Genomic DNA, 27,338 nt, shown 5'->3' on the forward strand with positions numbered 1-27,338 from the left:
AGCCTCCACACATAGGAGTTGGTCAATTCACAACTCCAGTTATTACCAGTTTTCTCTTCTTTACAACTGGATGATCATACCACTATAATAGGGTTATTATAAGGACAAAATGGCGGGTAATGCATGGTGCTATGAAGATGCACAGGAGAGTACCTCTCCCGAAGAGAAGGCTTTCTAGAGAAATTCTGTCTCATCTGAAACTTGAAAGATGTATAGTGTTAGCCAAGCCAAGAAGGTGTCTTAAAAGAAATGATCAAGCTTGCATAGAATATTCTTTATGGTTTTATCATACCAGTGATGGCATCTCTTGTCATATACATGCATTTAGGTCATAAACTACATTTTATTTAGCATTGAACATCTCCAGCATCCCCCTGCCTTTATAGGAATAAGCAACAAAAGATAAATTGAACTACACTGAAGTTAAAAGCTTTTGTGCTGCAAATGATACTATCAAGAAAGTGAAACGATAACCCATAGAATGGGAAAATATTTGTAACAAGGGCGAACCTTGAAAACATTAAGCTAAGTGAAAGGAACAAATTACCAAAGATTACATATTGTGTGACTTCATTTCTATGGAAGTTCATAATAGACATATCTATAGTGACAGAATGTTGATTGGGGTAACTAGGGCTGGCATGGTGGAAGAGGGAAAATCAGATTAACTGCTAATAAATAGGGGTTCTTTGGGGGAATGATGAAAAGTTCTAAACCTAGATGACAACGATGGTTACAGAACTCTCAGAATTCATTAAAACCATTCAAATTGGTAAATTTTATGGTATGTAAATTGTTTCAATGAAGAGTATTAGAAAAACGAAAACCATACAGGGGTCTATGCACCATTGTCAGAAGATGATGGAAATTCCAAAGCTCATTGCATTTCTGAGGTATTTTTGAAACTACAGATATTCTAAAAAAATGCATGTATAATTGTATTTGAAACATCCCGATGTAGAAAACAAACTACTTTTCAACTTAAGTGAAACTAGATTGAGATAAACTCAAAATAAAGTTAAGTCTGTCCAAGTGATTTGATACCACTACAAAATTATTTGACATTCACTATTTATCAGGTTAAATTTTTGTAGCCTCTTCTGAATTGCTCTCTAGGCATGTGGGATTGTGGAACTATTACTCTGGCTAATATTTAAGTATTAAGGCATAATGTCTAGCAGATACAGTAATAGACAGTATCTGATTTATCTGTTTTTGATCTGATAGTAATAGATATACTTTCATTAACATAATAAAATAATTTCACAATTATTTTAATGCACCAGCTAGACACAGAAAATAACTTTGATTTTGTGTCTAGTGCCCTTTCCCACTTAAACGTGGCCTGCAAACTTGTCTTTTCCTACTGCTTGGGTTAAATCTCAAGAATTCACACAATAAAAATTCATCCAGTCACTCTGAGTTACAAATAAGATCTCATTTTATCAACTGAAATATCTAGTACAGAGTCATAATCAGAACTCCAGACTCATGCCTATTTAGTTCTCTTCTTCTCTGACAGCTTAGTTCTGCATTATGTCTGAAAGCCCATAGCAAGAAGGGAATGGGCAGATATGACCCCCTTCTTGACTACTCGCGGACTATGCTTTCTGATCCTTCCAGGGTAAGGCTCAGGAGGGCATGAATCAGAGACCCAAAACAGGAACTTTGAGATTATTTAGCCAAGGGGTTAAGAGAAGACTGAAATTCTGCTCCCACTCTGCTTACCAACTCATGTGTCCTGGCATATGGCATTGTGTCCACCAGGAAGAAGCGATACCATTCAAATCTTCACACGCCCATCATCTGTTCACAAGTATTTTGCCCCCGGGGTGGGGCTGCATCTACTTCAAGAATGTATCATTTAGCTTTTTTTAAAAAAAAAAAAAAAAAAACTAGCACTATTTTAACATCATAAAGATAGAGCTGTCCTATACCATTACCCAGCTTAAAAAATTACCAAATCTTAGAGATGTCTTTTCATTTCAAATGAAGCTGTAGGGGAGATGGGAATTTTTCCCTCCCCCCTGAAGTTTCAAATCTGCTAAAATAAACTGACAATGGATTTATAAGAGGAAAAGCACACAAATTTATTAACATGTAAGTGTTTACGGGAACCATACAAAATATGAAACTCAAAAAGGGGCAAGGTGGTTGAAGCTTAAATACTCTCTTCATAGGGAAGAGAGAAATGAGAAATGTAGGTAATTTTAAGGGGTAGTGACTTTCAGGGAGATTGAATGAGTCCAAAGAACAGCCAATGTCCTAGAACAAAGTTTCTCTGATCTCTGAAGGATGTTCCAACAAATTGCAGCAAGGTGAGGGACAGAACTCCATACTAAGCAAAGGTCGTCGTCTTACGTAGGTAAAATCTCCCAGGTAATTTCTGAGAGCTAGTCTCAGAAGAATAGAGGAACAGTGTCTGGGCATGGTGATAGCATTTAGTCTTTTCTCTGTGCTTAATCTTCTTTGGTTATTTGATGAGATTCCTAAGAAGGGGGTTTTAAGATAATTGGGTTTCTTTTGGATGAAGTTTCTACAGCCAGACAAGAGAACTTCCAGAGAGAAGCTGTCCCTGTGCTTGGTGAGGAGGAGAAACAAGAAAAGATTAGAAAGTCCTTGTTTCTGAGTCTGCTTCTAAGGCCTTTTAATTTCCTATAGTTCAAAGTGCTCAGCATGCTGCAGTGCCATACTTTGGAGGACTGGGCCCCACCAAAGGTATCATTCTATGGACTCCCAGAGGCCTTAAACACGCTGCTTGTAAACCTACCTTAGTGATGACTTCATATGCCTTTAGGCTACATAAACCCTCCCCTCCACAGTCCTCACCACTTGTCTAAATCATACCTGTCCTTTCAGTTTCACCTCCTTTGTAAGATCCTGCACTGATTGTCCTGGCATAGCCATTCCTTCATCCATTGAGAACCCAAAGCATCCAGTACCAGTTCTCTGGATACTTTTCTAGTGATATGTTATATTCCTTCCCTCCCTTTCTCTTCCTTCACCTTTCTCCTTCCCTCTTCCTCTCTTGTTCTTTTTTCTTTTTTGTCTTTCTTCCTAATCTTTTATTTCCAATTATGGGCCTGGTTTAGAAAGTCAAGTGACCCTTTAAGTGAAAAGAGTAGTGCCTTACTCCAAACTTCTTGCCCACTAGTCCTGTGCCTCAGAGTGATCACTTTTTATTGCTTTGCTTGTCTCTTCTGCCCTTTATCCTCATGGTTCTAAATCAAATGCATCTGTTGCTTTTAGAGCTTTTTCAATTTTATACGTTGTCTTTTTACTTCCTTCCAACAAAGACTAGGATTTAGCTGTCTTATGCCAGTGCTAACACACATACTTCATGCTTTCATGGTAATTCCTTGATACATCTTAAAGTCAAGATTTGGTGTTTGCATGGTTATGTTTAAGTTAGATTTTTGTTCATATCAAGTCTTGTAGAAAACATGATAATATTTCTTTTCTTGTATAACTCTTTATTTTTCCTGGATTTAATAATTGCCTCATTTATTTGCTTGTGTCTATAATTGATGTGTCTATAATCTGTCTGACTGAACTCTAAGCCCTATAAATGCAGTCGTTCAGACTTGGTTTTATGGTGTTCTCGGAGATACCCCTCCTGGAACCATCTGTTTTCTATTCTGATCTGAACTGACTGCTCTGCTAGCCTCAGTGTAGTTATTTTCCTGGGACTTTCCTTCATCTTCATCCTGGGAATTCCCTTAGCTTGTCTTCTATGTTTGGTCCCAGTTTCTGAGTCATTTGTCTTTTTTGATTTGGAGCCTTTGATTTTGGGAACACATACACCCGTATCCTCCCAGGAAAGTGAGTGTGCCTGAGAATGGGCAGAGGGATGGATGATTGTTTTGAAATTTTGCTGCATGTCTAAAGATGTCTTTATTTTACCCACATCATTGATTTATAATTTGGAATTTTGTGTTGTTACTTGTGTTCCCTCAAATTTCACAGGTGTTCTCCACTGAATTCTAGCTTCCAGGAAGGCTACCTGTAATTCCAAAGCCATTTTAATGCTAATCTTTCTCTGCAAGCTTTTAAGATACTCTCTTTGTCTCAGGCTTTCCCACTGAGGGTTCTTTTCATTCACTGCCATGCCTGCAAGTAAATTCTTTAGAATTTGTGCTGCAGACATTTATCAAGTTCTCGCTATATGCAGGAACTATCTTAAAACTCATGTCTGGAGTGCTATAAACTTTTCTTTTATTATTTCCTATTATTTCCTATTTCCTACCCTTCATTTTCTGTCTTCTCAATTTATAAGGCTCCTATTGTCTGTCTGTTGGATATCAGATTTGACTCTCTAGTTTTCTTACCTTTTCTCACCTATTTTCAATTTCAGTTTCTTTTGAATAGTTACCTTCCTATTCAAGAGATGTCCTAAATTATCTTCTGTTCTTGTTTTAAAAATGCAACTTCTTAACTATCTGATTATATTAATTAAAGTTTTAAAGTTTATTTTTTCATTTATCTTGTTTCATGTAAGTTCATTTTTTTTTCTGTTTTGGATTTTATATTTAATAATGGCAGCATGTCTCAAATAATTGGATTTCACTCCACTTCAGAGTATGGCTCTGAGAACAGGTAGTAAGCTACGAGAGACCAGCCTTATTGTCTACAACTATATTCTCTGTAGGACTAATACATTCTGCTAAAGCTGGTCCTCCATTCTCCTGCCAATCAGGATATAAAGCTAGCATCCTTCAATCTGAATCTTCCAGGGGAAGGAAAGAGAAAGAGTGGACCAGATGTCTCACCATTTAGAATGAAAATGATCACCCAGGGTCTTCATTTTCAGTGCTGGCCTTCCTTCCATGGTCAGTGTGTCTTGTGTCCACTTACGGAAATCTTCATGATAACGCCTTTCTCCCAGAGTCAGGGACGGACAGCTGCTCAGCTGTGTGGGATGAGAGAAGGCATCTGAGGACATAGCTTTTCCCTACAATGTTTCATTCCATTCATCTGGGTCAGCGGCCTCCCACACTCCTCTTTCTAAGCTACCTGCTGCTTCTAGTCCCTGAGAGTTTTCAAGGTTTTGTGGTCTGTTCTTGGCTTCTTTTCATTAGGCGTGTACATTCCCAGAAAGTTCAAATCTGTGTGAGTTACCACTTGGTGATGACTCATCTGCTGTTTTGTCTGTTCTTTGTCTCTATGTTCTTACCATTTGGGGGATTTGGGCAGATAAGCATATATGTTCAATTGGATGCATTTAATTTCGAGTCTATTTTACTGTTTCTAGCCACTTTTCCTTTGGTCAAAACATTTTCTCTCCCCTCATTTTTTTCTTCCCAGACTCCCAGTACCCTAAAGCAATGATCATGGCCTGCCATCGGTCTGTGAAGTGGGCAGCAAAGTCATGGCAGGACTGATTTTCAAGAGATGGGAACTGAGAAAGGTGGCCTGACCTCAGCCTGTACTATGACTTTTGAGGGGCACTGTGCAGGGCATTGCTGGGCTGGTCTGGGGATGGAAGGCAGCTGGTCAGTAATAATTACTACAGGCTGAGAATTGCTCCAGGTTGCCTGGAAAGGAAAAGATGGGCATTGTAGGGATCACCTGGACCTGGTAAGGAGATTCTCAGAAACTCTAAGGAGATCCTGGGGTGATTGAGGTCACCAACTAAAAGGCAAGAATGATTTCCGTCTGCTGCATTCATGATTGCAGCTCCACGGTTTTCTAGCTGTGGGGTCCTCAGGAAACTTGCTTAATTCTCTGAAATTCAGTTTATTCAGCTGCAAAATGGGATCATTAGCCATACCTTCCTCCTAGAGTTGTGAAGATTAATCCTTTAATATATTAAATGACTAATATAGTTTCATGTAGTCACTCAAAAAAAAAAAATGATGTGGGAGGACTAGTCTTCTCATGCTTCACGTGTGACACATGGTAGGTCCTGTTAAGAAACTTTTGTTAACTAGTTGAGTGAAATCCATCTAGAGCTAATCATGCTGAATTGAATTTTATAGCCAGTTTTCTATGCTAGGCAAGAAAACTAACAAAAAACTGTTTTAGTTATTGCTTTTAGCCAGAATAATTAGCCACATAGCACTGCAATTGAAAAGATGTATACTTCCAAATCTCTTCCAATAACACTGCCAGGTAGACAAATCATGACTGATTAACCAAGAGCTATGCTTTATTTGGTCCAGTAACAACTCTGCCCCAGGCACGTCGGCACAGTCTTCCAGGGACTCTGACTGATCAGCAAAGAACCAAATGGCTGGTAATTTCTAATTTATAAACACTGCTTGACGTAGGCAGTTGGGCATTCTGCCACACTGCTATGGCCTGAAATGGCCCAACCACTTTTCAGTGCGCGAAAAGCAATTTCAAGTGACTTAATAACTCTTTACCTACCCCTCTGTTGGGGTCCACAGACACCGTTGGATGGAGATGGCCACCAAGTGGCCTCAGGACAAGGAGCTCAGATTACTGCTTCGTAGGGTTTCCAGCTGAACAATGAGTATATTGTGAAGGACCCATCTGTCAAAGTAATCAAAGTATAAAGAGGGAAATAATACAATTAGACCTTTAAGGCACATACATTTATCTTTGGTTTTTCAAAACTATTGCAATTTGGCAAGGTTTCCCTTGGCGAAGAAGATAGGAGAGATTGGCATTCGTTGATACAAACTGAAATCTTGCTTAAAATGAATCTCTGAGTACAAAGGTGAGAATACAAAGAAGCAACTAGGACTATTGAGGGGGTCTTGGAAAAGCCCTTTATATAAACTAAGTGTTCCAATAAGACAGATAACTAATTAGCTTAGGTTAAGCACTATTTTTTTTTTTTTAATGAAACATATCCACCTGCTAATAACACGGAAGGCTATATACAGAAAAAAAAAAAAAAAAGAACTGAGATAACTCCCTATGGTAAAATGCCACTGTCCTCTCTGGTTGCTGTGACCTCTAGCAGTGTTGCTGCTGGACTCCTGGTTCCCTCGTCAGTTTCCTTCTGTACTCAGGGGCCCATGCAGAATTCACACTCTCACTTTCTGCCTCCTTGGCAGCTGCAGTCGTGTCTCACTGTTTGAAACTGGTGGGATGCTCCTCCACCTTTCAGATGCTTTCCCTCTGCTCACCCCAAAGTCATTCCTCACCTCTGCCATCAGCCATCTATGCACCAGTGACACACAAGCCCCACTGCTTCAAAACAGCTATCATCCCTCAGTGACCCGAGCCCAGACTGCCACACTCAGACTAACCATCTTTAGACTCAGCCTGGAGCCACATGGTACTGGTTACGATTTCCACACAAAAATCATTACCCTTCCTGAAGGAGAACTTTGCCTCCTCTCCTATCTTCCCCATTCCCTTAGCAAAGCAAGACTCATTATCCAGGTGCTATGGCCTCTTCTTGCTTCTCTGGTGAATGAATTATTGGATATTCGGGGCACCTACAACCTTGTCTGGATCTGAAAGGGCATCTCATGGAAGGCAGGCAGACACTCAGACATCCCTTAACAACTCTGAATGCCATTAGGCTGGTGTCCTTCCTCCTGCAAGGTGCCTTAGAGGGAGGGCTCATCATCAATTGTCTAGACAAAAATCCTGATCTGTTTAATGAATCTAGCCTTACGAGAACCTCAGATACAAGCAGGAGCATCACCCCAGGACCAGTCCTAAGAAATGTGTGTTTAAGAGCCTGAATGGAATTTCTAGGCCAGATTTTGTCCTGCCAACACAGGGGAATAATGCTGGACTAAATATTCGTGAAATATCCCTCAAGATGATTAGAGATAGGCCGTCATTTTGGGGGTCCACTGTTGATTACTCCTAACTAGTTCTTCATTTTCTACCTTGATGGTAGAAAAGATCTCCTTGGGAAAGGGAAGTGCTTGCCCAGTCCCAGTCACATCTGTAAACTTCTGGCATTTAAAAACTGGGTTGATATTTACTGTGGTGCCAGTCTACTCTACCTTACATAATAGAGACACCAAGGCTTCTCATTTTAAAGGAGGCAGGGAATCCCTTTCCAGCATTGATGTCTTCCGGCAACAGTACTGGGGAAAGTCAATTGACTAATGTTAGAGCTGGACTTTTAATGATCAAGATTACTTTGGGCCACCTAGACTTCTGCTTCTTATGAGAGCTGAAGCATACCTAGAAATTGAGACTCCGAGGGATTAGATCAGGTTTCAGGGCATTTTGTGTCTTCATCAAGTAGGAGCAGCCAACCAGGAAAGCGTCATACATATCAAGGGGGAATACCCAGGACAATGGGGTTACTCCAATGTTTTACGTTTTCTGTCCCAGTAACTTCAAGCTGCAGGTGAATGAAATGACCTGGTGAAGCCAGTTCATCATTGAGCTCCATCCCCAGCCCTTTAAATCTAAGTGGTTCGCTCACACATCATGGTGCGAAGAGCATGGAATCAAACTATAAATATCAAACTCCTCTCGAATATTTGCCTGACACTTTCAGGCTTTGCCACCTGACCTGTTATTTCCAGCTCCTCAATCTTCTGGCTGTTCCAGCTCCCCAAATTTGGCTTTAATAATCCTCTTGCTATTTAGCACTCCATTCAAACCTCATTCATTGGTTTTTAACCTCAAATTCCTGCTATACTCTTGGGATCACAGCAGGGCTGTTTCCCTACATGTTTTGGCTTTCCAGAATACAGACTGTCACTCACACCCCACCATTATGGCCAGGTCAGCCCCCTTAAGCTCCTTTTTAAATTTTTGTTAGAGGAAGATGTGATTATTCATTAAATGCCTAAAGAGACATTGCCATATAAAATATTTTAACTGAATTTTTTTAACTTTTTGAGCTGTGTGTATCACCTCTGCAAGCCAAGCACATAATGCTGTAAGTCAACCTAACTCATTTTTGAAGACTCCAATTAGATGTGCTGCTATTATGGCCTCCTATCTCTATCTCCACAGCTACATTCTCATGTTATTGATGCTGAGCTAAGCAATCCATTAATACATAAACATATACTCACAAAAAATTAATCTTCCTTTCATCCCTAATTCCTGCTTGTAAATAGATTGTCTTTGCCATATCTGTGTTTGCATCTGATTCTGATTCTTGGCCATTATTTTCCTCTGGATTCAGTTAAAGTCACTTCTTTCCATTCCTGCCATTTTCTCCCAGCTGACTACCCAGCCACCTTTACACAGCAGTGTGTTCTGAGACCATCTTATGCCAAAAATTCTGTGTTTGCTCTTGAGGACAGAACCAAAATAGATAAGGTAAAATTACTGAGCAGAAAATGGTATCTTAATATAAGGAAAATCTAGCCATGTGTGATATTTTGCAATAAAGCCGGCTATCTCCAAAGCGATGAACTCAACAGCAATTAATATACTTAAGTCAAGGTTGAAGGACTAACACGATACATTTATTTTTTGGAAAGAGATGCATTAGAGAACACCAAAGAGTCTTTCTACTTCTAATATTGATATAGAAATAATATGTTCAAATAACATTAAACTCAATTTTGTCTGAGGCATCAAAGCCTGAGAGTAAATGGTGACTCTCACATCCCTGAGTGAGGTGAAGGAGCAGATTCTCTGCAAAGCACATGTTATGGGAGAGAAACTGGTTCTGCCAGCATGGGGAGCCAATCAGGAAAAGAGAATTGTTGCGGAGAAAGGGATAACCCCATAGCCTCTGCCATATATAGCTGCTGAACACCATTCTCCCGCCTCCTCCAACCAAATCTAAGCTTTGAAGAGAGAGTTTGACTTGTGTTCTTACACCCGGGGAAATGCACAGAAATAAAGAATGGGGCCAGACACAAGTTTTAGAAATTTAAAAGTGACAGGAGTCAGTCACTAAAGCTGCCTTCCTCATGGCAGAGAAAGATGACACAAGTCCTAGAAAGGGAGCTACACTTACAATAACAGGCTCAGTTTCCCCCTGGGGCAAATGAAGCTGTTCTTGAACCATCCTGAAGGAGCCTCCACCCAAGAGGGTTGCCTGAATACCAAGGCGACCCTAAAACAAACAATCCCTAGGTGAGGGAGCGCCGGGATCCGGGGCCTGAGGGCGACGGAGTGCGGGGATCCAGGGCCTGAGGGAGGAAGTGGGAAGCTGAGGCTGGAAGAAGCATTCAAGTATCAGCTAATATTCAGCCAATCAATACACACCTCTATATGTGGAGGTCCCTTGTGTGTTCTGAGGATACGTAGAATGGATTGCTTGGAATGATTGGGAGTTTGGGGAACTATCACTGGAGCATGAGGTTAGGACCAGACTTTGAAGGTCAACCTCAATTGTATGATCTAAAGCAATACACGAATTCAGCCTAGATATTAGGCTGAGAAAGATCATCACGTCAGATGACTGGGGAATATATTCTTCCTTGGTCCCACTTATTTCCCTATCATGAAGCAGGTTTTTCCCAAGTTAAATTAAACCAATTTCTACTGAGGTTTATTCCATTCTTTCCTTTATCCTTGTACTCAGCTTTTGGCTTTCCATATGTTTTTTGTTCACCTACATGAAGCCAGATTTAATCTTGTCTTCAGTGCTCTATGCTAGTATTACATTGCCTGCTAATATCATTCCTACTCCGTGATATCATTAAACACAAGGCACTGATACATTTTATCAGAGTCCTTATTTCAATTCATATCCACCAAACCCAAACTTTCTGTCTGATGTGATCCTCACTTCCTTAGAAATGCATCTGACTTGATCATCAAATCATTTTACTTAAGTCTTTCAAAATTTAGTTAAAAAATCAATTCATCTATAATGCATATAATATTTCTACAAAATCAAAGTCATTATCCCAAAGGAAAAATTCCAAATTAAAGTTATAGAAAACGATATCCATCCTAAAAAATTCCACTGTGCCTCACCTTACTTCCAACTTCTATTTAATTCTTATTTGAGCCTAGGCTCTTTCTTGAGATAGGGCTGGGTTTTGATGGAGCTGTCCACCCTAGCAAATGTCTCAGCATTTCAAAGTGTTAATTATAACAGCAGTTAGTTAGAAATGGTTCTGGCAGCTTTCTAGCTCTGAAAGTGTTTTCTAATAATAACTATTAGTGATATCAATAAACAATCATGGGAAGAACGAACAACTATATCTATAAAACTGTATTTCTCAATACGCATTATTATTGTCTCTGAAGACTCTGTTGCATATTTTTATTTGTTTATTTAATGCCAAAATCCTGGAAGTGCTCTTGTGGGACATATACAAGGAAAGTGTCTCTGGTCTCTGAGGGCTTTCCTAATTCATCAAAATGTACTAGGAAAGAAAAGTGACTATCTTGGCAAAGAACCACAGTAGTTTGCTGCGTTTGTTTGTTTTTATTAACACAACTCATATTTGAAATAAAAACACATTTTATACAGTACTCTTTGTTCCCCTCATTTTATATGCATTTTTTAAAATAAGTATATGTGGAAGGGTTTTATTTTTGTTTTCTGACTAACAGTTGAGAACGTGTGTGTGTGTGTGTGTTTTAAGAATTCCTTTAGGTCTGTTTAATTTACCTCATTTTGTTTTGTTTGTGTAACTTAAAATCACTAATCGTTTTCTTGTTTAATGTTAAAATGGTTCAGATAAAATGCAAAAGCAAGAAATTGCACCTGATACTTGAAAGTTGCTATTCCTGACAGCACTTCATCTTTTTTCATGCCCATATTGGCTTTTCTCCCAGCCCATCCATTCCTTAATGTAAGTATTATAAATTGCTCTAAAGTGCCATAAAGCATAATAAACATAAATCAATATTTCTTGGTTAAAAACTTAGAAATTCTGGTCCACCTCAGGTTGGTTGTAGGTGTCCTGAATCGATCATGTCCCTTCGTTACTTCATCTTACCAGAAGTCACTTCTGGGCCCAAGAATGCCTCCCTTTTTGTTTTTCTCTCTGACCTTTGTCCCCTGGACACTTGCAGTGACACATCAGGATGGATTGTGGGGAAGATATCATCCAGCAGCCTTAGAAAAGCCCCATTCTTTTTCCTTTTGGCCTCTCATCCTGGCAACTTTGGAGGAGTGGAGTGACGTTCTCAGACAAAGTCAGACCGCGGGCTGGCAATATGTCAGGCTCATCTGAGGCAAATTCCAGTTTGTCATGGGGAAAAAAATGTTCATTTTCTTCTGGGATTCAATGAATTAAGCAAAAGCCCACTCTTTTCCTTCTGGTTTTTACAAATGTGTCATCTGATCTAAATGGAACACCTGCAGGCAGCTTAATGACAAAAACGACACATTTGAATTCTGCTATCTTGGGAATTTTTTAATATCATATGCCGCACCCTTGGGTAGAAAACCACATCCCTCTCCTGGAAATGACAGCTTGCCCCCACAGCCAACTGATGCTATTTATGTGGCGTTGTTGTTATTTATACCCATCTCAAAGGGGATGATTGAATGGCTTTGTGGTTTCTCCCAAGATGCTGTAAGAGCTATATAGTATGAAATCTGCAAGCTCAGGTGATCATCTTTCTTGAGAAGATTTTCACAGGCGGCTCTTTGGAAATTGCATGAAAAGGTTGGTAGGACATTAGACAAAGTGATTTTATTAAGCTTATTGACTCATAGTTCACTTTTCCTACTAATTGTGATCCATTGCCCACAGAAGGCAGACTACCTTCTCCCTAAAACCTCACTCAGCTCCAGCGGAAAGCAGGTTCTCCCTGGATACCAAGAAGCAGCTTTTGCCTGAGGAAGACACAGCTACCTAGACTGTGTTTCATGGGAATAGAGATGGGGAGAATGAGACAGACTCCAATCCCCCAGTTATCCCCCTCCCACCTGTCCCAGTCTCAAACACTTTCATTGACATTCATTGCTTAGGATTTGGAAAACTTATAGATCAATAGAAAACTAAATGATCTCTAAATATATGAAAAGATGCTTAGCTGTACTCATAAGGGCAATATAAATAGAAAAGATTCTCAGATGTCATTTTTTTATGAATGATATTGGCCAATTTTAACACAAGAAGGTTTTGTTATATCATCGCTGGTGGTTCAAGCCTGGTGGAGAAGCACAAGGAGTAGCTGTCAAACTTACAGATGCAATTGCTCTTGGATTTCAGCAATTCCATCTTAGGACTTGATCATATATATACATATATATACACACACACACACACACACATATATATACACCCTGCACATATGAGTGACAAATATATGAAATTATTTCTTGCAGAACTCTGTAAACATCAAAAATTCAAAACAACTTAAATTTATTTACTAAAGAACTGGTTAAATTAACCATAGGATATACACACAATTGACTATTATACAATAGCATAAAAGAAAGTGGAGGCCGGGCGCAGTGGCTTACGCCTGTAATCCCAGCACTTTGGGAGGCCGAGGTGGGCAGATCATGAGGTCAGGAGATTGAGACCATCCTGGCTAACACAGTGAAACCCCATCTCTACTAAAAATACAAAAAATTAGCCGGGCATGGTGGCGGGCGCCTGTAGTTCCAGCTACTCGGGAGGCTGAGGCAGGAGAATGGCGTGAACCTGGGAGACGGAGCTTGCAGTGACCTGAGATCGTGCCACTGCACTCCAGCCTGGGCAACAGAGCAAGACTCTGCCAAAAAAAAAAAAAAAAAAAAAAAAAAAAAAGTGGCAGCTCTTTATATACTGGAAATAGCTCTAGGATGTATCTTTAAATGGAAAAATATAGAACAGTACATACGTGTTAATATATGTATACATGAAAGGGGCAAAAAAATCATATTTAGTCTTGCTTTCTATTTGCATAAAGATATACTTAAAATATACATTAAAAACTAGTAACAGAGGTTACCTGTGGGGAGTGGGGAGTGATGAGAGGAATAAAACTGATGAGACTGGAGAGAAGAGTGAGAATTCTCAAAGTATACTGCTATGATTTTTGAGCTATGTGAAAGTGTAACTATTCAAAACATTTTAAAGATAAGAAGTCAACATTTATTTATTTTGTAAAGCATTTTATTGTGGTAAAACGTGCATAACAAAATTTACCACTGTAACTATTTTTACGTTGAGAATTCAGTGGCATTAGTTACATTTACAATGTTGTACAACCCTCACCACTTTCGATTTCCAAAAATTTTCATCAACCTGAATAGAAACTCTGTATTCATGAAGCAATAACTTTCTGTTCTCCACTCTCCCCATCCCCTAGTAACCTCTGATGTACTTTCTGTTTCTATGAATCTGCCTACTCTCGATACTTCATATCAGTGGAATCATACAATAGTTGTCATTTTGTGTCTAACTGATTTCACTTAGCATAATGTCTTCAAGGTTCATCCATGTTGTAGCATGTATCAGAATTTCATTCCTTTTTACGGCTGAATAATATTTTATTGTACGTATATAACGTTTTGTTTATTCATCTGTAGATGGATATTAGGGTTGTTACCACCTTTTGATTATTGGGATTAGTACTTCAATACACAGTAGCATATGATTACCTGTTTGAGCCTCTGTTTTCAATTATTTTGGTTATTTACGTAGGAGTGACTTGCTGGGTCATGTGGTAATTCCATATGTAGCTTTCTGAGAAAATTCCAAACCATTTCCCATAACAGCTACCCCATTTACACTTCTACCAGAAATATACGAGGGTTCTAATTTCTCTATACTGTCATCAACACTTGTCATTTTCTGCTATTTTGATTATAGCCATCCTAATGGCTATGGAGTAATATCTCATTGGGGTTGACCTACTCAAAATGTTTAAGTTGATAAGAAAGCTATTCATAAATGCCTTCTATTAAGATGTGGAAGATAAAATTGATGACTCTTGCCTGTAATCCCAGCACTTTGGGAGGCCTAGGTGGGAGGATCGCTAGAGCTCAGGAGTACAAGGACAGCCTGTGCAACATGGTGAAACCTCTATCCTTACAAAAAATCCAAAAATTAGCCAGGTGTGGTGGTGTGTGCCTGTGGTCCTACCTACTTGGGAGGCTGAGGTAGGAGAATCGCTTGAGCCTGAGATGTAGAGATTGCAGTGAGCCAAAACTGCACCACTGCACTCCGTCCTCCAGCCTGGGTGACAGAGTGAGAACCTGTCTCAAAAAAAAAAAAAAAAAAAAAAGAGTAATACTGTGAAGAAACACTATCTCAAATTTGTTACTAAATCAACAAGTTGGCTGACATTTAGCAGACCTCAAGTTGCCAAGGTGGGGGCACTGGCTATGCCCTATCCTCTGAATGTACATAAAAGCCACTCATAATTACAGTTGGCATTATCATTGTTGAATGTCTATCAAATGCTAGCACTTTATGCCATTGTTTTCCCCTGAAAGTTCTCTGAGGTAGATATTTTTTATCCCTATTTTATAGATGAGGAAGCTAAAGGTCTTCTAGGATGAGAAAGCCAAAGTCAAACCGCTGGTAAATGGCAATGCCAGGATTTGAATTAAAGTTGTCTTGACCTCTGGATTTTTTTCCACCCAGAACAAGGCCTTTAGGCCCAAGTCTTTTCCTTTCTTTCTGATTTGATACTGTGGCATCGGAGCTAGTTTACACCATTTTCTCTGAAATCTCAGGCTCACAAGACACCACCAAAGAACACAGATCTTTCTATCTAGCTTGGCACCTGGAACTTTCTCCTTTCTTTGAGACCTGAAAATTTAAATATATCTGCAGCCAAATGGCAGCTTCCTTCATGGAAGGAAGTAAGCTGTAATGCACAAGAGACAGGCTGACTGCTCCGCTAATCTGAATTGGGATCTGACAGGAGAAAGGTGAGCAGACCCAATGGCCAGAGCTTTCCATCCATGATCTGACAAGTGGAATGAATGGTCAACCCCTTCTTTGTACAACATGCCTTACTCTGAGCACAGGGCCCTCATCTGTGAATAGCTGCTGCCAAAATGCTGGATGAAGTGGCCTAACCCACCTGAGAGAGTCTACTGAAAAGCTCACCAATCACCTCTTCTCCAGGTCCATGTGTGAGTGGGTTGTTAGCAAGACCCATCTGCACACAGGGAAATATGAAGTCCTGGGAAATTCATGATCTTGCCAATTATGCTGAATTCTTTCCCCTACAAACACAAAGTGCTTTTTTTTTTACCACTTCACTGAAACACAGAGAAGATTTTAATATAACATATTACAATAGGATATATTACAATGGTTTTATATATATATGTACACACATACATATATATACATATATACACACACTATATATATATATTTCCATATATATATATATGAAAACTACTTATTCAGGGAAAACACCACATTTCTGTTGTATTAGTCTGTTCTCACACTGCTAATAAAGACATACCCAATAGTGGTTAATTTATGAAGGAAAGAGGTTTAATTAACACAGTTTGGCAGGGCTGGGGAGGCCTCAGTAAACTTACAATCATGGTGGAAGGGGAAGCAAACACGTCCTTCTTCACAGTATGGCAGGAAGGAGAAGAATGAGTGCCCAGGAAAGGGGGAAACCCCTTACAAAATCATGAGATCTCGTGAGAACTAACTTACTATCATGAGAACAGGATGGGAGAAACCACCCTTGTGATTCAACTATCTCCACCTGGTCCCTCCCACAACATGTGGAAATTATGGGAACTACAATTCAAGATGAGACTTGGGTGGGGACACGGCAAAACCGTATCATCTATCTTGGTAGATTGTTGATTTGAGCTCAAAGGGAAGGTCAAAAGAAAATGAGATCTGGAGCCTGTTTGAAAGATCTGGAATACATGTTCCACTCTGCTTTTTCCTTTGTTCTACTTGTAACAGTGTGACTGTCCACCCAACTCAGGAATCTTCAGGACCCTACTGCTGCCTCTTTTTTTTTAGGTTTAATTATTTTTAAAATTTTATTATAAGTAGTAAAAATAAAATGTGAAATTTCTTTTTGCTGTAAACTTTTAATAGAGAAAAAGTGAATTCCCCTTACTTCTCCCCAGTCTCCTTCCACATAGATATTGTCCATTCCTAAATCCTTGTGTATTCCTTGAGGTCTTTTAATAAACACATTAGTACATTACGACTCAGCTTTTTAATCAGTGAACCTCTATACAACAAATAATTTTTAAGCACTTACTATTTAGAAGGCTTTCGGTTAGGCACAGGGGATATGGAAAGATTAAGTCATAATATATTGAAGACTTTTGCCAGGAATTTTGCTGAGGGGTTCATTTTTGGTATTGTATTTAATCTGCACAACAATCCCCAAAAATGTGCTACCATATCAATGAGAAAACTGAAACCCAGAGAAGCTAAGTAATTTCCCAAAGGTCGCATAGATGATAGAACGCAGAGCCCAGATTCAAACAGAGGGGTGGCTGTCTAGAGCACCTAGTCCTAACGACACAGCACAGCAATATACTAAAATAATTGTCAGTCTTTCATCCACTGTGTAAGACCCTTTCCTCACGACTTTACATAGATTGGCTTATTTAGTGTTCATGGGAACCTGAATGCAGACTGTTATTATGCTCATTTTACAGATGAAGCTATTGAGGCGCGGTGAGGTTAATTACCGTATTGAGATTATACTAGTTACAAGTGCAGAACTGGGACTGGAGTCACTACAGTCTGGTTCCATAGTTGCTTCTCCTGACTCCCATATTAGATGCCTATTCTAATATTATGTGCATAGATGCATACTCATGCTTGAGTACTCTGCAGCTCTTAATCACGTTTGCTTAGAGTTTTTGATAACATTGAAAAATGCTTAGCTATAATGTAATAAAAATAGAGAACTGCAGATATGCTATGATTCTAATTATATCAACTATATATAGCAGAAAAATTTTGTGAGAAATTAATCGGTTTGGGTTCCTCCTGATAAAGAGTATTTTTGTTGTTGTTATTTCAAGAAAGTCACCCATTCTCTGTGTTTCCATATCTCATTGGAGACTTTAATATCTCTGTTCTACTTGTAACAGTGTGACTGTCCACCCAACCCAGGACTCTCTCTTACCTCTTTTTTTAGGTTTAATTATTTTTAAATTTTTATTATGCCTTTAATATTAATAAAATTATTACAGGCATAATAATAATGGGAAGGTCCAAAGCAGAAGTTTCCAGACACTCCACAGATGCCGTGCCCACCTCCACCCCAGCCTCCTGGAAGAGATTGTGCTAAGTGGGGATATGGAGGGATGACTGGGAGGCAAGTGTTTCTAGAGTGAAAAAGTGGAAAAAGGAGAATTAGCAATGGAGAGGTTAGGAGCTTCTCCCATCCCTGGGAAGTGGTTGAGACTTTTGTTTCCCCCTCAGTTTCCTTCTACCTGGTGACAGCCAGCCTACTAGTAATAGAACTTTTGGAGGACTAGTGCAGGTGTGTGGTGCCCTCTCATAGGTTTTGGGGAAAAATGGTAGAATATTAAAAATCATGGACTGGGAGTCCATATCAAAGGTTCCTACACCTGGAGTTAAAAAGTTGGAGAACTGTGGTGACCAGTGTGGAATGGAGAAGCATGTTCTTTTTCAGAATTCAACTGCAGAAAACCACACACGAGTCTTTCAAAAGACATTCTGTCTACCCAATCTCCATCTAAGATAGGAGTTAATAATTGCTGGTATTTTCCTCCAACTCAGCTGGTGAGGACTACAATTTAATTTGATTTAAAAACAGAAGGAATGTGACATTCCACCTAGAGAAAAGACACAAGAAAATCCCAACAATTGTCTTCAGGTAGTAGAATGGTGGGTGATTTTTTTTTCTTTATAATTTTATATATTTTTAAGTTTTCTATGATTCTCACTTTCTACTTACAAAATCATAAAACCAATTACTTTATTTAAACTCTTATTAGTTATATCACTTCCCCATCCATCTGGCTGAGTTATGCTTTATTTTCATCTAGACATTTTTACACTGCAAATGTTTGTTACAAGTAGGACAGCTATGATTTTTCTCTAGAATCCAATCCTAGAATTTGCATTTAGATATATGTAAATTAAAACAATTTAGGCCAACATCATTCTACATCCTACTTTTAAAAGAATTTTTGAAAACTAGAGGGGTTTCATCATTTCGTTCCCTGCCATCCTTTAAATTCAGGATCAGGAACATAACAGGCAGCGTGGGCCAAGACAGAGTCATGAAGGAATGAAGCCACACCTTGAACAATGCTCCTCCAAATGGTAATTTTTGGCAACTAATTCAAACTTAAAAAATGGAATGTGGGCCAAATACATATGCCTAGAAGAGAACCTCATGAGCTGCTTGCAGAATAACAGCAACCACTTTGCGGTTTCTGCTTGAGCCAGTCACTGGTTTACGGTTGTAGTTATTCACTTCAATTAGATGTGAACTGATACCAAAAATAGATGTACTGTGTCAGGTTACTTTATCCCAGACTGTAGCCAAGTGTACTGTAATCCTACATAAAAACGAGCCCTCTTTAAGGACCATCTCGAGACAGATCTCTCCTTTAACAGTCCCCCAAAGCTTTAGCACCAGGGCTGTTAATTTCAGGTACAATTCCTAGGTATTCCCTGTTTGTCTCATATATGTGAGACTCTCAGAGGAATTTCAGTTGCTTGATAGTAATTTTTTCTGTGTCCCATAGTCCTGCCTGTAATTTGCATTGCAGTTTTTTGCAAGAACTCATTGTTTTCCCTCAAGTCATTCCACTGTGTTTTTGAGTTTATTGTCCCATTGTAACCTGGGCTAAGTAAATGCAGACTGGGTCCTAACATTCAGTCTTGTATGATTTCTTTGAGCCTGTTTGCCAGCCTTCCTTGCGTTTCCCAGAACCCCGTAGGGGTATGTTCAGATAAATGCTTGCTACTTATGGCTTCAGATCTGGACCACCTTTCTTGGCCCATTCCTGCTAAAATATATATTCCTTGGGTCATCATCTCCTCCTAATGCATCTTTCCAAGCAATAGAAGAGTACATCTTCTTACCATCTTCCTTACTCTCCAACAAATTAACATTTTGGGTCTTCATTCTTCACCACTCATATAATAAAGTTCCATAAACATTTATTGAGTAACCAACCGTCTTATGTTGACACTATTTCAGGTACACAAAGGTGAATAAAATGAAATGTTTGCCCATAACGAAGCTAAACTTTAGTGGGTTTATTTTTTCCTAGGGCTGCAGTAACAAAATGCATGACTTAGAACAACATAAATGTATTGTCTCATAGTTTTGATAGTTAAAAGTCTGAAACCAAAATCAAGGTGTCGGTTGGGTTGGTTTCTTCTAAAGGCTCTGAGGGAGAATCTGTTCCAGGCCTCTCTTGTAGCTTCTGGTGCACTCAGGCTGTGGTCTCAGTGCCTGTAGCCTCGGGCACTCTCTGGCTTGCAGACGGTGTTCTCCCTGCACCCTGAATCTTCACCATGTCTTCTCAGTATGAGCGTCTGTGTCCAAATTTCCCCATTCAGGGCCCACCCTACACCAGTATGACCTTATCTTAACTAATTACATCTGCAACATCCCTATTTCCAAATAGGGTCATATGCTGAGGTACTGGGGGTTAATCCCAACATATGAACTTTAGGGTAACTCACTTCAACCCAAAACAATAGGCAAAAATGCATACACATGAAATTAACTGGAATAAAAGATGAGAAGCTGAATACTAATGATAAGCACTAAATGCTAGCAAAGCACAAAGAAGGAGTATTACATTGTGATTGGGGTAGACTGGGCAGAGATTGCAAAATGAAGCTCTCATTCGAACAGCATTGTCAAGGATTCTCCTGGTGTTGCTGCCCGGAGCAGAGAAGAATGTCCCGCTGTTGCCGAACATGTAAAAGCCCTCCTCTTCTCTGGGCTCTTTAGGGCACACCTTTGACCCATTTCTGAGTCCACCACAGACGAAATGGTCTCCCCACAGCCTGAGCTATGCATCTAATATCTGAATATTAGACTCTACTGTACTTATCAGATTTATTAGATAAAATCACCTGAGGGCGGAAGTACCAATAAGTATGAGTAATTAAAACACTGAGCAGCAATATTATTAAAGGTATATTAAAATCAATGACATCCATTTGAAAAGATATATTTCACACCCTGTCCTCCACAGTGGGAGACGTGGCTGAGCAGAAACAGGTCAAGCAGGGAGTATTGTTAATGAAAATCCTTGTGGAAAACGCTGCCTGAGACAAAATGAGTTAAAATCTTTATTGTGTCTTGACAGCCCACATGAATCTATGATGATGATAAATGTTCTCATTTAGAACTTTTTCTTTTCCTGAGATATTTTACATGTTATCTCCAATTTGCTTTGAATTTCTCAAAAGACATATGTTCACAGAAGAAAGTCTCTGCCTGCTTTTCATTAAGTAAGATCTTATCAGGCTGTTTGCATGTGGCATCACGTTTGAACTATTAATCTTATGACAGGATATTAAAAAGGGGGGAGGGGGATTCCTTAACAGGTTGAGGGCCATTACACTTGAGAAACAGCCCTCAGCACCCAGGAACAAGAACCAGCACAGGAATTGCAACTGCGATGATTAATAAGACTTTCCTGAAGCTAACGCTCTAGGCAAAAAGGTTGCTTCTTACCAGGGCGTACACTGGACAGAGGAAGCTAAAATGACTTGTGTGCCACGTGGCTGGACTGAGGTGCTGCTGGATCATTGACCTGCAGGATCATGGTGGAGGCACCAGGGAATGATTATTAATCAGATTGGTGTCAAGCGATTGTTAACTCTCAGTGACATTAAGGCTTCTCTGGAATTGGGGCACAAACCAGTGCGGCAAAACACAGATCTAGAGTAAAAGGAAAAATAATAATTCTGTATCCCTACTATAGCAAGTCTATAAAGTACAGAAACACAAACACACTAGTGTACACTCAAACACACACACAAAGAGAGACAAAAAAACAACACTCTAAGAAACCAACAGGAAACTGGCTTAAGAGAAGGCTTTGCGGGTAAGTGAGGTCTTCGTGACTTTCTGGGCCATAAGACTAGGACAAGACTTTGACATTTGTCTCAACAGTGGTGAGAATCTTTGATGGATTTTAAGCAAAGAAAATACACAATCAGGATTGTATTTTTCAAAGGTTATTTTGACAGTGGTTATTAATCGATTTAAAATATGGCAAGAAAAAGTCAGAATGCTATAGAAGTCCAGGTGGACACCTTCGCCTATGGTTGGCCTATGGAAATGATGAAAGTATATAAATTCCAGAAGTGTTTTGAAGTTCAAATTAAAGAACTTGATGATGGCTTAAACACCAGGAATGGGGAAGAGGAGGGCATCAAGGGAGATTTCCAGTTTTCTGGGTGTACAACCAGACCAATGGTAGGGAATGAGGCAGAAATGGGGATAGCAGATATGGTGGGGCAGATCATGAGTTGGATTTTGGACATATTATGTTTGCAATGCCTATGAAGTGTCTAAGTAGGGATGTTAGGTTGTATATTTCCATCTAATGGCTATGAAATGCCATAAAGTAGCCTGGTATGTGATCTACTCAATACTGTCTAGATAACTCTCATTCATTTTTCTAAGTCTTCAATTAAAAAAATTGAAATATTTTTGCATTTGAACAAAATAGAAAATCTTAGTATTATTGCAAATTTATAAATTAAGTTGACTCAAAATATCCTGAGCTTCTTTCTCCCTTTTCCATCCAGGAAAAGTGTTGTCATTTGAAAGTCAAGGGTTTCTCAGACCACCAGAAAATGTAGCCAAACCAGGCCAATGTTGACGTGGGCCTAAGAAAAATTAGGGTTATCATCAGTAGAGAATATGTGTTTTTGCTATATGTTAACCAGTTGTTTTCTCTTCTTCTCCAGATTACCTCCTTTTGATATCTCGGCTTAGAAGAATACAGAATGTGGCCACATGTTACTCTTCTACCAATGTCAGGATAAAGCGTGCCTTAGGACCCCTCAATGGAGAACTACGTCCATTCCATGCTCCTTCCAACTACCTTGAGAAATGGCTCCAAATTTTCCTTAATATTATTCTGAATTGCTCTATGAAGTAAATGTCAAGTATTTTATTTCCATTTCCCTAAAATAGAGAATGGGTTGCTAGGGAAAATGCCTAAGCCAGCCATAAAGCATTTCCAAAGGGAGGACATGGTGAATAAAAATGTTAATTCCTGTCTTGTTTAACAATCTTTCGTGGCAGCTTCAAGGGGTAGTAAAATTTATACTCCTACCAGGACAGCTCTAGAATATGGCGTCAGCATGGGATGGAAAGTAGCCCTGGGAAACAGAATACTGTGGTTGCCTGCTACCCTTTACTTAGCGGGATAGTTTGTCTCTGCTGTGCCTAGGAGGTTTGCACCTCATGGGGTGGGAGGCGGTGCAATCAGGTAAGAATGCTCTTTACTTACTCCTTTGTCAGAAAAAGGATGACTGTAATGTGTGGGCTGGAGTGGAGTGGAACTGAGTTTAAAATCTGCACTAACAGAAAATTAAAGACTAGATATTAACAATGGCTTTGCACTCTGAGTTGCCATGGGCTGAGAGGGACAGCTGGACAGCTAGAGGGATTCCAGAGGGAGTTGGCAGGTGAGAGCAGTGTAAGCCATCCTACTGCCTCATCTGTAGGAGCACATCAGACTTCAGTAACACAAGATTTATCTCAGTATTCATTTTTTCTGATTCTCAGTTTTCTTATCCACAAAATAGATTAAATAAGATATGCTTTGTGAACTTCTTGTGAAGATTAAATGAGATGAAAAATGCAAAGTGCTGGAGGACCACCAGCAGGAGCTCTATACATGAAAAACTGTTGTTATTATTGACAAAATAAAGGTAAAGGCTGCATTCAAGACTGTTAAGAAATTGTTACAGAAAATATTTTTATTAGTCATTGTACAGATAAAGAAAGTGATTCTCATATAAAGAAAATTTTCTATTTAAACTTTTTATTTAAATTTAAATGTTCTATTTAAAATGAAAAAATTACAATGCTTCTGCCTTTTATGATGAGAGATAACAAGTCATGTTAGTAGAAGAATAAATCAAAATATTCCCTTACCTACAAAAATTGATGAGTGTACAAGCCACACTTAAGAATTTGTGATCATGTTTAAGGAAAGACGACAATATGAAGACCTTGAGTATTGCCTTAGTTTTGCAAAAGACCTCGCTACGCCTTCCTGATTAGCTCAAGAAAAGTCCCCAGAGAAGGTTTTAAGGAAGAAGAAAGAGGACAAGAAAACTGGACATAACCTAAGCGAAAATTTTGACATGGACATATCCTCATAGAACAAGACACAATACTGTAAGGGGCAGCAGGGTGGATGGCTCTGTGTGACGGTCTTGGTTGCATACTCCCCTTCACTTAGGTCAAACAAAACCCAAACATCTCTTTGTAAACACCTCTCATTTTCATTGTCCAGGTGGAGAAGCTCAGAGCTTTCATTTGGCTTAAGTGACCTACTAACCACTTTACAGCCTATTCAGGTGCAGTTTTTAATACTGCACATGTTGGAAATGAAACTGGTGCTTATAACTCCTAGAAGTATAAATTTTAATGAAGATTCTAAAAACTTTATCTTGGGCCTGTGAAGGTGTAGATTAAAAAAAGTTCCATTTCTTGGGGAAAGGATTCCCTATTTAATAAATGGTGCTGGGAAAATTGGCTAGCCATAAGTAGAAAGCTGTAACTGGATCCTTTCCTTACTCCTTATACGAAAATTAATTCAAGATGGATTAGAGACTTAAATGTTAGACCTAATACCATAAAAACCCTAGAAGAAAACCTAGGTAATACCATTCAGGACACAGGCATGGGCAAGGACTTCATGTCTAAAACACCAAAAGGAACGGCAACAAAAGCCAAAATTGACTAATGAGATCTAATTAAACTAAAGAGCTTCTGCACAGCAAAAGAAACTACCATCAGAGTGAACAGGCAACCTACAGAATGGGAGAAAATTTTTGCAATCTACTCATCTGACAAAGGGCTATATCCAGAACCTACAAAGAACTCAAACAAATTTACAAGAAAAAAACAAACAACCCCATCGAAAAGTGGGCAAAGGATATGAACAGACATTTCTCAAAAGAAGACATTCATACAGCCAACAGACACATGAAAAAATGCTCATCATCGCTGGCCATCAGAGAAATGCAAATCAAAACCACAATGAGATACCATCTCACACCAGTTAGAATGGCAATCATTAAAAAGTCAGGAAACAACAGGTGCTGGAGAGGATGTGGAGAAATAGGAACACTTTTACACTGTTGGTGGGATTGCAAACTAGTTCAACCATTATGGAAAACAGTATGGTGATTCCTCAAGGATCTAGAACTAGAAGTACCATATGACCCAGCCATCCCATTACTGGGGATATACCCAAAGGATTATAAATCATGCTGCTATAAAGACACATGCACACGTATGTTTATTGCGGCACTATTCACAATAGCAAAGACTTGGAATCAACCCAAATGTCCATCAGTGACAGACTGGATTAAGAAACTGTGGCACATATACACCATGGAATACTATGCAGCCATAAAAAAGCATGAGTTTGTGTCCTTTGTAGGGACATGGATGCAGCTGGAAACCATCATTCTCAGCAAACTATCACAAGAACAGAAAACCAAACACCGCATGTTCTCACTCATAGGTGGGAACTGAACAATGAGATCACTTGGACTCGGGAAGGGGAACATCACACACCGGGGCCTATCACGGGGAGGGGAGAGGGGGGAGGGATTGCATTGGGAGTTATACCTGATGTAAATGACGAGTTGATGGGTGCTGACGAGTTGATGGGTGCAGCACGCCAACATGGCACAGGTATACATATGTAACAAACCTGCACGTTATCCACACGTACCCTAGAACTTAAAGTATAATTTAAAAAAAAAAAAAAGTTCCGTTTCTGACATGTCTATAATGAACTTCATTGCTGCTTTTAAAAAATTTTTCCTTTCGATAAGAAATTAAAGACTGATTTCCTCTTTACAAAAGAAAATGCCACTTTATTCCCCATAGACACCCTCTCTCTTAGTAAAACAACTCTGATTTTTATAGCTGGGCATCTTGCCACCCAGTTAAAGATATATTTCCCTTGCAGCTAAATAAGGCCAAGTGACTATGCTCTTGCCAATAATATGTAAACTGAAGTGTAGCATGGTACTCTTGGAAAGTCTCTTTAAAAAGCATCCTCTCTTTTGTATTTGTCCCTTCGTCTTCCTCCTACTTGAGATGTACATATAATGGCAGGCACTTCTGTAGGCATTTTGGACCATGAAGTGTCTTTGATGGAAACTAAGAAAAGTAGAGCAACAGAATTGAAGGTTTTACAATTCTAAAACATTTGTAAAGGTTTTGTAAAACGTTTATATGGATATATCCTGTAAAAGTTTTACAAAACCTTTACAAAGGTTTTACAATTCAAGGTAATTAATATTACAGTATTAATTATAGCAAAGGTCATGCTTCTGCAGAAAAAAAAAAGAGTACCTTGACATGATGGTTCAAACAAGTTAGGAAAAGCAGACTGTGCTTCTCAAAATCACCAGAGAATCAGACTGGCCGAGCACACTGCCATCCTCAATGCATGGCTTCTCTATTGCTTTAGCATTTATCATTCGAAGCCAATAGGAAGCAAGGAGAACATCAAAGCTCATTATCAATGACTGAAAGCATCCACCACTTCTGCTAACATCATTTTGACAATGTGACAGTCTTCTTGACCACACTTGAATGCTGGGGAAGCTAAGCAGTGTAGTACAACTGGACAATCAGTTCCTATGTCCAAGAACTTTTTTAAGACAGTAGGGTAGAATGCTTACTCTTGATCAAAAAGCAGTCTCCACCAAAACTGTAGGTCTTCATATTTTATCCAGATGATAAAAAATCTACTTTTCTCTTGTTTAGCTTACTACATGCCTGGCCTTTATTATTTATAGTTGAACATAATCTTCACTGATATACCCCTTTTATGGTTTTTCAATGAACCTCATCAGTACATCATTAATTGGATTATTAGATAAGTGCTCAATAATCCTCCAGCTGTAAAATTCTAAGAACAATTAAAACTTCCTTTCTTAACATTCTTAGTGAACAACTTACAGGTTAAAAAACAAATCCAAAGAGATTATTTCCTGCAAAGAGTCTTTAGTATGGTAGCACCTACTTCTAGAAGGCCCATCATAAACTGTCGTCTAGTGAAAGTGATGAAAAGGAGTGACTGAGAGTCCATCTTATCAGGAGGTGGAACAGGTGAAGCCCTCACCAGTGAAAAATCTTGGCAGATGCAGCCACTAAGATTTCCTACTACGAAGAATAACAGCAGTTAGAAAAGCAGGTTGGAGATTTTGTTTTGTTCAACAATACTTCATTCTCTTACTTATCCCAGCAAAGTTTACTCCCATAGGATAAGAGATTTGTATTAGTCAGAATACTTTTAACTTTGCAGGTGACTGACAACTTACGCCAAAAAGACTTAAGTAATGTATGACATATATCTA

At 39.1% G+C, this 27,338-nt stretch overlaps 1 long non-coding RNA gene across 1 annotated transcript in view; it reads left to right on the forward strand.

Annotated features, from left to right (window-relative positions):
• The window catches only part of LOC106997317 (uncharacterized), a 140,313-nt gene extending 114,552 nt beyond the window's left edge, over nucleotides 1-25,761 (forward strand). The window contains exon 5 of the long non-coding RNA XR_013414953.1: nucleotides 22,686-25,761. This is a non-coding gene — a long non-coding RNA (uncharacterized LOC106997317). The remainder of the gene's footprint in view (nucleotides 1-22,685) is intronic.
• The last annotated feature ends 1,577 nt before the right edge of the window (nucleotides 25,762-27,338 follow it).

The sequence above is a fragment of the Macaca mulatta genome, chromosome 3, assembly GCF_049350105.2.
Source record: "Macaca mulatta isolate MMU2019108-1 chromosome 3, T2T-MMU8v2.0, whole genome shotgun sequence".
NCBI lineage: Eukaryota > Metazoa > Chordata > Mammalia > Primates > Cercopithecidae > Macaca > Macaca mulatta.